This window comes from Lathyrus oleraceus, chromosome 7 (genome assembly GCF_024323335.1).
Source record: "Lathyrus oleraceus cultivar Zhongwan6 chromosome 7, CAAS_Psat_ZW6_1.0, whole genome shotgun sequence".
NCBI lineage: Eukaryota > Viridiplantae > Streptophyta > Magnoliopsida > Fabales > Fabaceae > Lathyrus > Lathyrus oleraceus.
In genome coordinates, this window is record NC_066585.1 from 389,458,475 (window position 1) to 389,471,517 (window position 13,043).

Consider the following 13,043-nt stretch of genomic DNA (forward strand, 5'->3'; position numbering starts at 1 on the left):
CATGCATAAAGTAAACACGCCGACGAGGGGGCTCAAACATACATGGGTAGGGCTTTAGTCAAGAGGGGTCATATCAACCTCGACAAATAAGCCATGGAAAGGTAATCAAATGGGCTCTTAACCACTGACATTTAACGTCAGGGTGAGCAGATCAAAAGGGTAATGAGGATAAGACCTCATAGCTCTTAACCCTGGGCAGGGTGAGCTCATGACAAGAAGTGGGGATTCAGAAAGATGGAACCCTTTTCACTGACTGATCGGACAAAAGATCTTAGGCTTTTGTTCTGAAGCATCGACACGTAGTGTGAGCATAAAGAACGACACACTGAATAACGGGGGATCGACTACTAATCCCTTTTATCCGTCAATTGCCTCTTCATGGAGGTCTTTAGCACTGGTGCCTCTTCTTGGAGGTCTTTGGGCACAAAAGTAAACACACACAAAAAACATCGCCTCTTATCGAGGTCTTCAAGCTAAGAAAGTGGTAAAATGCGGGGAAGATAAAGGGATCAAGAGATCTACCACACGGATAAAAATCCAAAGTAATAACAACTAAAGAAGCAAGAAACCTGGTGATCTCTCAAGCTGGTACCATCAAAGAAAACAGGTCAGCAAGGTAATCAGAATAAATCTCCAGATGGTATCCCACAAATAAAGTGGAATACCAAGCAAGCTATCTCTTCAAGAGTCATGTGAGCCCTCACAAAAACTCAACAAACAGGTTAGAATAACAAGATGGGGTGCAATGAAGAGTTTCACCAAATCAGAATGTAACCACATGAATCATGCCATTAAAGCTCACAAAAATCTCACAAGAAGCAACCAAGGGTAGGAGGCCTAGACCTCTTATCAAACAAATGCATCAAAAGGGTATCAAAACTCAAAGTCAGGGGGTAAGGATCGACACATCAAGACGTGACATATATACTGAAACATGTGCCTGGAGGCAATAGAAAGCATGTTATAACAAAGCGTGAAACAGATTGGAGAGCAAACAGAAAAAATCAGCTACTGTCGTGATCGCTACTGCTTCGCCTAGCGAAGGCTTAGCGAAGCTTCGCTGCAGGCTCGCCTAGCGATGCGGCTAGCGAATGCCTGCGGGTTCTGGATTTTCCATGGATAACAGTACGGTTTCAGAAATTAAGTGGTCTAACATTCAAGGCATTATTTTACACATTCATGCATATCTAAACCCACATGTGAAACCTAACTATACCCACTCTCCCGGATTCAACCATAATACCTTATGCTTTAGGAATTTCAAATTAAAAGCGTAAAGTAATGGGAATAAGGCAAACCTGATTGGAGAGATCGAATGAAATTGAATTGCACCGTTGGGTTTGCAGAACAATCTTAGGGTTTATATGAGATGGAATAGGTAGAGGTGATCCTTTCAGTCTCTGGAGGCTGCTCTAAATTAGTTAGAATCTCTCTCCTTTCTTCTTCTAGGGTAACAGGTATAGAATAGGATTTGGCTCAATGAAATTTTCAGAACTTATACTCTGATTTTCGTGGCTTTGTGGGCTCAAATGAGAGAGTCCAAGTCCAAAATCCTTTCTGTTATATTTTTTTTATTTTCAAAATGCGTAGGCTTCGCCTAGCGAAGAATCTGCTCGCCTAGCGAGCATGACAGTTCAGACTCTGGTGGCTCGCTAGGCGAACCATTCGGCTCGCCTAGCGAGCATGACAGTTCAAGTCATCTTTCCAAATTTGTGACCTGTGCGCTGTACCTTTGCTCCTTATAGAGTAATATGTCGAATGATGAATAGGCCTCATTTGAACATGTTGGAAGTAACTCAAGTTATCCCCTAGCCATTTGACCTTCAGTTGACCAACAGTTGACCAGAGGTAATTCAGATGAACTTGCTGAAATGCAATATGAAATGTTAAATGACCTAAAATGAATGCATGAATGAGGGGGGAAAATTTGAGGTGCTACAGTTTATGATATAGATGTATCAATACATGGCCATGGAAAAGGAGTGATAGAGTTACCTAGTGGAAGTTAGGTCCACTGCCCCTTGGGTTGTGTAGAGAATAGAAGATGATGTTTCCTTCTTGGTGCTTCAAAGCTTCCACTTGAGAACTTGATGAGAAAAATGGAATCTGATCTTAATGGCCTTGCCCTTGCTTGCTCGAAAATCACCAATGCTTTTTAGGTTTAGGGTTTGCAGCTTTTAAATATGGTGGATCAAAATGTTTAATGGGCTTTGAAATAAATGATTTGTCCATAATCAAAATAATGCCAAGTGAGGTGTAGAAAGAGGGCATGTGAAATGTTGTTATTTTGGGCCAAACTTAAGTGAATGAAATAAAGGTGCATGGCCAAATGAGGTAACAAAAACGTGGGCTGGTTTGTGCAGCATGGTTTGGCAAGCAAGAAATCCATTTCAAAGTGATGACTTTGTGGCCATGTAACTTGATGATCAAGTCACCAAATGATGAAATAATGCAAACAGTAGCAAGACCTAATGGAGTATAGCATCTTTCATGTTGAGCACAAGTGGAAATGATGAATGGAAGAAGGTGGAAAATGGCCCTCAAGATCGTGTCTCAACATGCAAAACTGATTGGGCCAGTTTGGCCTAAAATCTGCCTAGAAAAACAAGTCATGGTGCCCACTTTAGGTGAATGTATCTCTCAAACCATGGATCCAAATGAGATGATTCCAAAAGAAGGTGAAAGAGGACATGGCAAGGCATAATTGTTGTGAAGAAAACATTTTTAATTGGTGCCTTGAAGTGCAAGAAAACTGGCCAAGAAGTCTTGACAAACTTTGAAGATTTTTGGTCTTGGAAATTTTCTAAGTGTCCTAAGAATATGCCTTACTTTGACTAAGCATAACTTTCTCAACTTTGATCCAAATGAAGAAAACTTTATATTTCTAGAAAGCTTGGAACAAGATGAACAACTTTCATGTTGGATAAATTTTCAAATGGAGCTTTTATCTTGCTGGAAAATGGGCTTAAAGTGAGTGCGACAATCATGAAAACATGCCCTAAATGGAAAGTCAACCATTTCCAAATTAAGTAACTTTTCCATTTCCTGATTAAATGATGAATCCATGATCCAACCTTGATCAAATTTCACATATAGGATCCCCTAGGCATGGATTTTGAGATTCCACTCTCAAAATGTCAGGAGTTGACTTTTCTGGCCCCACAGTTGACTTTTCCCTAATTGTCTGATTCCCGATTCCAATGATCAATCGAAGCACTTCTGGCTCAAATAAAAAGCTGATTTTTTGTATGTAGACAGTTATGGACATATGGAGGGCCATGGAAAAGAGTTTCACCCAAGGAATCAGAAATAAACTGATTTTATACCAAACCCTAATTTTAGGGCAAAATGATCGGGAACTGATTGCACTGTTTGCCAACGAATCTTTCTGAGATAACTCTGAGTCTCCCTAGGCTAAGATACCTCTCCAATCATGACATGGATGAGCTCCTCTACTTCCAACCAAACATTGCCTGTTGCAGGTAGCCATGAAACCCTAATTTCTTGATTAAATTCAGATGAACACTCTGATAGCTCTGAATCCTTCACTGATGAACTGTAGACCATAATAAGACACCTGAAGCCCCCTTGAGACCCTTGAGACTTGTATATTTAGAGAATGAAGTCCAATTCTCAATCTTGCTTTGTGTGGGCTCCTTATGTTAAGGAGTGATCAATCAAAACCTGATTCCCAAGTCACTAATGTAATATGCAATGAGTATGACCTAGTATGATGCTAATGAAGTGTAAAACATAATCCCATGCTTCCAGGAAAAAATGAAGGGTAAATTTTGGGGTATTACGTTAAGCAATCGTAAGTGGACTAATGTAGTTGTCACACCTATCTGAGGCCGGTCAATAAAACTATAGGCAAATAAACACAAGTTAGAGCTCATGACTAGTAAGCCAAGCTCCTACAACTTGCCATGCCAAAAGAAAAGAAGAATGACCTTGTATGGATTTAGGTTTTTTGCTTGACCAAGAAGCAACCTATCTTTAATGCAAAGCAATTCACTTGATCTTTGATCAAGATGAATTTGATTTGAATCAAAGAAGGTTAAGCCTCTCATATGTCAAGGCTAACCACCAATCATTAACTCATTGGTTAAAAAGAAAAAGAAGAAGAAGAAGATGGAAATGGAATGTACATAATTGAAATTCAAATGACATAAGCAAAATACATTGACCAAATATGAATGGAATCAACATCAATCAATGGTAAACAGAAGTGAGATGAAGCTTAGAAGTCAAGAAATAACAAAAATATTTTCGGTATTTTTTGGAATTAAAATAATACTTGAAATAAAATGAACAAATAAAGGTCAAACCTCAAATCCAATTCAAATCAACTTGGAAAAGTCCAATTGGATCATCATAAGCCTAACATGGTCAAACAAGGTTTGACAAAAAATTTCATCATTTTTTGAAAACAGAAACTACTTTTAAACAATTAAAAATGGAGAAAAATAACATAATTGGACTAAAATCTCAAATAAATATCAAATCAATTAAGAAATTGATGAGAATATTTTCCATAGATCCATCATCATCCAAAGATGTTAAGAAAATATTTTTGGCATTTTTGAATATTGAAAAGTATTTTAAAGGAATTAAAAACAATCAGAAATGAAATAATTCACAAAAAATATTAAATGGAATCACAAAAATAATTAAAAATTAATTTTAGAAACTAGAATTCAAGAGAATTTTTTTACAAGTGGTCCCATATTTTTGTGATTCCAAATAAAGAAGTTATGAATTTTTAAAATAAAATGGAATAAAAGAAAATTAAAATAGAAATTAAAAATTGGAAAAATCCACAGCACTTGGATCCCACTTCATTAATTGACGTGGCTGATCACAAGGGTGGGAAACACACGTGCATGATGTACCTTGGTCAACAGCGAAACACATGGATTAAAAGAAAGTCATAACAATCAAAGGACCAGATTATATCGTTCCAGTTGGATCCAAGGGCTATGAGGTCAGCCACGTGTGGACGGTGGTGGAAACCACCGTCTTGTCCGGTGAGAAGCCTTTTTCCGGCCACCAGTTGCAGGTTTTCAAACCTCAACCATAACACGCAATCCATACACCATTCGAAAGATGGGGTGATGTACATCACCCATGTAATCTTAATTTATACTCAAGATCCCTATAGAGAAAGAAATCTGGGATAGAAAAATGAGGTGTTCAATCTGAACTTGTTCAATTCACAAAATTAAAAGCACAAATCAATTGCCTCTCACATGAGGACTTCAGAGGTACCAACCAAACCAAGCAATGCACTATAATAAGGGAGATTCAAAGGAAAACAGTTGGAGAATCAACCTTTGAAGTGAAACTTTTCAGTGTTTGATCCAATGCAAATCTTCAATGCAGCTTGATCTTGAGGTAACAAGGAAGCAAGGCTAAGGAATTGTAAGTCAAAGATCAACCAATGAAGTTGAAATTTGAGCTTGAAAATTAAAGAGAAAAATCAGAATTCCTTTAATGGAGGGTTGGGGATTCAGTTGTGCAGAGCTTCAGGCGCCTTTAGGTTGAGATTTGAAGTGAGCAAGGAATTCTATTTATAGCCAAGGCTGATGCAAGCAAGGAGAAAACTCGTGTGTGCATGAGCTTGGGTCCTCCATGCATGGGCCTGTACAGGCACATGTGAGGCCCAAAACCACTTTCAATTGAGTACTGAACACAAATGAATGAATTTTGGACGTGCATTTGGCAAGGCAATGTAGTATGCAAGAAGATTTCATAAGTTATGCATAATTGAACCCAAAACTTCACCTCTTCGAAAATGCCATTTGCAAAATTGAAACATAGGCATGTGGGTAATGGTCGGAAAGGTCTTGACATAAATAACAAATGTTATATTGAACAAAAATCCATTTGGAGTTTGGAAATTATTGAAAACAGGCCATGAAGTTCAATGTACAAAACATGTATATGGAAATTTTGCCAAAATGGACCAACTTCAAGCCCTTCTGTTTCAATGATGCAAGCCTCAAATGACAAAACCTTCGACATCAAAGTTGTAGATATTTTGAAGAAAATAAAATTGGACTTAAATTTTGCATCATTTGGAATTTTGATGAGAGAGTTATGGGCACTTGAAGTTGGACTTTTTCACATTTCAATGACTTTGGTCCAAAGTGACCTATAATGTTTTTATCACATGTGTTTATTTTAGGATTATGAAATTTTTTCCAACATAAAAATTGAAGTTGAAATCTTAAAAATTCCAATGCACTTGGTCCCACCTCAAAATCATAAAAAATGAGTGAGTTAGGTCCTTGGGAAGTTGACCCAAAATTAGGGTTTCAGTCAAAATGACCTATAATGTTTTGAAATGAATGATGACATTACAAGTTATAAATGAAGATTTTATGAACATGAAAGTTGTTAATATGGTTCTTTAGAACATTTTTTCTCTTGGGGTCATCTACATTTGACATACACATCAAAAGTTAGGTCTCAGTGGAATTCAAAATAGTCAGATGATTTGGCTGATCAACTTCTCAAAGCCAAACTTCAAATCTTGATGAATTTATGATTGAGGACACTCACATAAGCTCATGTATGCATAAAATGATGAATTAAATAACTTCCCTTGATTTTATTTGATCACAGGTTGAGGTTGCTTCATGAGCAAGGCACAGTCAATGCACAATTGAATTAGGGTTTCCTTGGGAAACAATCCTCAAGCCCTTTGGTTTATCTTGATCAAATTGACAAATTAAGATACTTGGAAGGCATATATGATGATTGAGATCTTTGTGAACCATTTTCATGCTTGCTTTCACTTTCATCTGGCGACTTCAATGGGCAAAGGGGCCTCATAGGAGCCTTGGATCACTTGATTGCTTGTGCTTCAAAACAAACAAAGTTAGTGACATATTCTTGTGCTTTTGTTTAGTAAACAAAATATAAAAAGCAATAATATACAATTCAAGCATGCTTGGTGGTCTCAAACCAACTCACACAAGTCCCACCCTAGGGTTAAGGAGCCAAGATGCTATCATCCTTGAGGTAAATGCAATGTGCAATGATATGATACCATGAGGGATCTTAGGGTCAAAATTAGGGTCTTACCGTTCCTTCTTAGGAAATAATATAATATCTTGGTTCAGCAAGAAGCAAAAATGTGTGTCATTATCTACAGTTGAGGCAGAATATATGGCAGTAGGAAGTTGCTGCTCTCAACTAATTTGGATGAAACAAATGTTAGAGGAATATAATATCCACTAAGATGTCATAACATTATATTGTGACAAACTAAGTGATATCAATATATCTAAGAGTCATATTCAACATAACAAAACTATGCATATTGATATTCATCATCATTTTATTAAGGGTCTTGTTGAAGATAAAATTGTTATCTTAAGCATGTAGCCACCGAGAAGCAACTGATAGATATTTTCACTAAAGCTTTGAATGCAAATCAGTTTGAAAAGTTAATGGGTGAACTGGACATTCCCATACTTAAATAATTATATCAATTACTAATATGGAGATAGGGAAGTCAAATTTTCTCTTCCCTCCATTTAATGGTGCACAAAACTCAAAAAAAATCATTACAACCCTTCATGCTACCCTCATTATTCTCCCTACTCTCTCTCTGAACTTTACTCTCGGTCACCCTCATCTCTCTATCTTCTCTTTGAAGGTCATACCTCAAAATCAAAACTCCAAAATATCTCAACCTTCTGTATCAACTCCGGGCAAGCACAGCAAATAGAAATTGAACCCTAAGAATTTTCCAAGGGGGAGATTGTTCAGTCTGTGTATAGTGATCGACTGCATTTTGGAAAAACAAGTATTCAAGCAAGATGTTGGACAAGGTGTCTTGACATGTTGGTTCAACATTGGAGTGTGCCCTGTTTCAGTTTCTATAAAGATTTGTTTCTATTTGTGAGATATCTGAAGATTCTATGAAGATTTATTTCACTAGATATATGGGTCTAGAAACACGTTTTCTGAAAAGAAAAATAATTGTTTTTATTGGCCTTATTTTTGAAGTAAAGATGTCAAAACATTTTAGGAAACATCTGATATGATTGGAATCATATGTACAGAAGATTGTACAAAGTCCTTGGATCTAATGTCAATCAAGCCTGAAGCCCATGTTTTTCTATTGTTATTTATAAATCATTTCTAAACCTAAGAAGGTATTGAAGCAACACTGAATATTGTATGTGTTAGGGTTTAGTTATCTTTGCTTTTTGTGAGCCATTCGAGTATCTCTTTGATACTAGGATTGGACTTGTTTTATTGAGTTGTAATTATCAATCCCTCACGAGCTTTTAAGGATGAGGGGATTGTGTTTTCTGATATTAGTTATTGTCAAGGTTGTGTATCGAAGGGAAGTGAGAGGGTCTCATATCTAGGAGAGTCTTAGATAGAAAATTTTATGGGTAGAGATTAGGTGAGAAGTTTGTAAAACCTGAGGTTGTTTAGAACTTCAAACTAATTCTATGATAGTGGATTTCCTTCCTAGCCTGGTAGCCCCTAGATGTAGGCGACGTTGCACTAAACTAGGTTAATAACTATTTGTATTATTTACTTAACTGCTGCTTACTTAAATCCTGATATTGTTTGTGGTGTGACAATGTGTTGGCCCTGGTGTCATGACATCGTGTATGATATTTGGGATCTACATACCATAATTATAATTGGTATCAAAGAAGGCATCCTACTATGACTATGACTATGACTATTGGAAGGCACAGATGGTGGAATTCCTAAAATATATGGACAGTGAGACCTGGAAAGCTGTCATCAAGGGTTGGGAACATCCTGTCGTGAATGACAAAGATGAGAAGGCTACTACTAACCTGAAGCATGAAGAGGACTGGTCTAATGAATAAGATGAAATGGATCTTGGAAACTCCAAAGATTTGAATGCTATTTGCAATGGAGTCTACAGAAATACATTCAGGTCAATAAAAACTTGCATTATAGCCAAAGATGCATGGGAGATGCTCATAAATACTCATGAAGGCACATATAAAGTGAAGATGTCTAGACTTCACCTCCTCACTACCATATTTGAGAATCTAAATATGAAAGATGATGAGAATATTCATGATTTTCACATGAATATTATTAAAATAGAAAATTCATCTAGTGCCTTGGGAGAAAAGATGTCAGAAGAAAAGTTGGTTAGAAACATTATCAGGTCCCTACCTAAGAAATTTGACATGAAGGTTACAACCATTGAAGAAGCTCAAGACATCAGCAACATGAGAGTGGATGAACTTGTTGGGTCACTTCAAACTTTTGAATTGGGTATTAGTGACAAATCTTAAAAGAAGAACAAAAGCATAACTTTTATATCCAACACTAAAGATGAAGAGGACCAATGTGACTTGGATACTGATGAAGGAATAACTAATACTATTGTACTAATTGGAAGACATTTCAACAAGGTGCTAAAGAGAATGGGCATGAAGTCAAAACCAAATGTCAAGAACATCCCATATGACATCAGGAATTACAATGACTTTCAGAAAAGAACAAGAACAAAAGAGAGATCCAATCAAGGTAAAGGAGTTCAGTGTAATGGGTGTGAAGGATTTGGACACATTAGAGCTTAACGCCCTACATATCTCAAGAAAAAAAGGCTATCTGTTTCTTGGTCTGATGATTGTCGCAGCCTAAAAAATTAGTAGAGATGTGCGAAAAAAACAACCGGTGAGAAAGGAAATGACAGAAGAGTCGCCACCGTGCGTTATTTATCCCAAAGGAGGGAAAGGAAACACTCGAAGTAAACCTGAAGAAAAGGAAAGGAAAATACAAGGTCTCGCAACCAAATCTTGGGTTCGGGAGTCGATTATGCGAAGGGAAGGTATTAGCACCCCTACGCATCCGTAGTACTCTACGGGATCCACTCTTGTTGTTCTTGTCTAAAGGGTGTATGTTTATCTAATGTACTATTTACTAAAAGAGAGGTCAAAAGAAAATGACTCGCACGGATGTCGCATCCACTGCATACGTATCTCATATGAGTATGAGAATCATAGTCTTCGTAGCTCGGCTACCTATGGGTGAAAGAGAAGTGTGCTCGCTAAGACATCGCGTCTTATGCCTACGTATCTCATCTGGAATGAGAATCAGAGCAAAACGTAGTTCAACTAACTACGTGAACAAGGGTCTCGATTGCAACTAGGGCAAGAGAAAGGGAAGGTCTCGATCGCAACGAGGGCGAGAGAAAAGAATCGCAACGAGGGCGAAAGCAACAAGGATTAGTTGTTAGTCGTCAGTAAAACTCGGCAAGACATCGCATCTCGTGCCTACGTATCTCAGCTGGACATGAGAATTAGAGTCATCGTAGTTCGACAAACTACGGGAATAAAGGTCTCGATTGCAATGAGGGCAAGAGAAAGGGAATCACAACGAGGGCGAAAGCAACCAAGGATTAGTTGTTCTCAGTCAAACTTGGCAAGACATCGCATCTCGTGCCTACGTATCTCATCTGAACATGAGAATCAGAGTTGTTGTAGTTCGGCTGCATAGGGATTGCCATCTGAACATGGACTTACAAAGGAGGACACCAGTTGTGTCAAAGGAGAGTGGGCAATGTGTTCATGTCCTAGCAGCAGGTGTCGCAGCTTGCTGAATCGAGTCTTAGGCAATTACCTCTTTGCAATAGTATGGAGTGACATGCCACAGGATCGGAGACACACGGAATGTCTAAAAAATGGGGAAGCTCTGCCCTAGAGTTGTCATGCAATGTGGACCTATGTGTTAGGATTTACAAATGGGAATATCTACCTAATGTTAGCATGCAAAGAATGAGGGAATTCTACCTATGTTATCATACAAAAGAAAATGGGAATCCTACCTATGTTATCATACAAAGGGTTCTACCTGATGGGTGCTACCTAAACGGAACAAGAGTCGACGAATAGAGCAAGAAGAGGAGTGGGGTAAGGGTAGATGCGATGCACGAAGCAATCGACTTACAGGTAGATGGCGATGTCTGAAGCAATCGACTTACAAGAGAAATGGATGCATGAAGCAATCTACTTACAAAAGGATGGATGAATACGTGCTGGTTATGTTAAGTTTTGAAAATGATTACTCGACGTTGGATCGAGGTTTTGATCTTGTTTTGAAATGGTTATCGAGTGTTCATTTTATTTCTTGTATTAACAGATGAATAAAGAATGAAAGAATAAACATTATACACTTCAAGGGAGAGGGGTACATTTGTTATGAATGGGGGTTGTTCATGGCAATCAAACAATAATAATATATGCCTCATACACCATACAATTAGGCAACAGTTATTCAAACAATAAGACATATAAACAAGTATGTGAGCAAATCAAATAATCAAAGAATGAAATGAAGCATTAGACAATGCATGATAAGTATAGACATGTTAAGAAATCAAACAATAGAAGCATGGATGAAAGAAACAAGTATAAAAAATATCAGATGAATCAGACAGGTGAAACTACGCACACAAAGGATCAAAGAATAATTGAATCGGGAAATGATGCAAGGATCAAATAAAATCAAGATGAAAGGCCTCTAATACATGGCATATGATATGAACAAGGGAGGATCAAAAGATCTCTTCAATTGCCCTAAGCAATCCCTAAGTCAAACATCAATCATAGAAAAGTCAACTAAAAAGTCAAGTCAACATGAAAATTATCAAATACATAGTAAATTAATCAAGAAAATCATGAAAAATTAAATTAAATGAGGTGGGGTCAGGAAATCATCATCCCCCAAAAAGATTTTAAAAATAATGAGAATTAGTGTATAAATTAATTGAAATAAAACAGAAGTCAAATGAAAAGTCAACCAAGCAAACTAGGTCAAAAATAAATCCAAAATAAATTAAAAATGGGAAATAAAATTCCAATAAAAGGTCAGGTTGACAATGAGACACTGGTCAACCCTCATCCCAAAAATCAGAAGTTAAAAATAATTCTAAGTCATGAAAATGAAATTAATAAAAATAAGTGTGTTAAAATGCACTATTTGAAACAAATAATTAAAATAAAATATTAACATTAAATAAAATATGAAAATAAAAATTAAATAAATTAAATAAAACATGAAGGAATGTGAAAAATATTTTTTAGTATTTTTATGAATAAATAAAATATTTTTATTAATTAAAACAAAACAGAAAAAAGAATAAATAAAAATAAAGAAAACGAAAAGAGAATGTGAGTGGGTCTGGCGTGAGGTGCTAATAGAAAATGGAACCAAGGCCCGGTCCAAGTGGATGCAGCGTGACACCATAAATAAAAATGTACATTTTTTAAAAAACATGTAACTTTGTCCAACCGATCATGTTTCATTAAAGGTCACAAAATGACAAAAAGCAGCGAATGGCCAGGATTATGAGAACACACGCACGATCCAAGGGCTGTGGGAGAGACACGTATTATTTCTCATGCAACGTAAAAGAAAACAAGCTCATGCAGCTTGAACGCGACAATCATGCAACAATTCTCTTTCATCTTTCAACCAACATATCTCATGCTACAGTGCTCCAAACGACATGGTATAAAATGCAAAATTCTAGTATGGAACGAGTAGAACACAATGGTGCTTTGTTTCGATGAAAATAATAGCCTAAACATGGTGAAAATTGAACAACAAGGGGGCTTCATGCACACAGATTCAACCGAAAATAATGTCACAAACTCAAAGTTAAAAGCAATGTCTCATGTTGAAGGGTTCATAAGCATGCATAGCATAGTATTAATATGGAAAATAAGCATGGAATAAGCATGGCATAAATGAACAATAACATGAAGTATGGATGGTAAGCATGAAAGAAGAAATGAACAAGCATGGAATATGGTCATGGAAGGTTGGGATAAGTAGGTTACCTAGTGGAGAACAGTTCACTGCTTCTTGGTAGTGGAGAAGATAGAAGAGGAAGATGCTCTTGGTGCTTTGAAATTTCAAGAACTTGTGAAAATGGAAGGGAATGCAACTTGGTCTTTTTCCTCTTGCCTTGCCTAGCTCGAAATACAGCAGCCTCTCCCTCAGATTAGGGTTTATGATGTTTA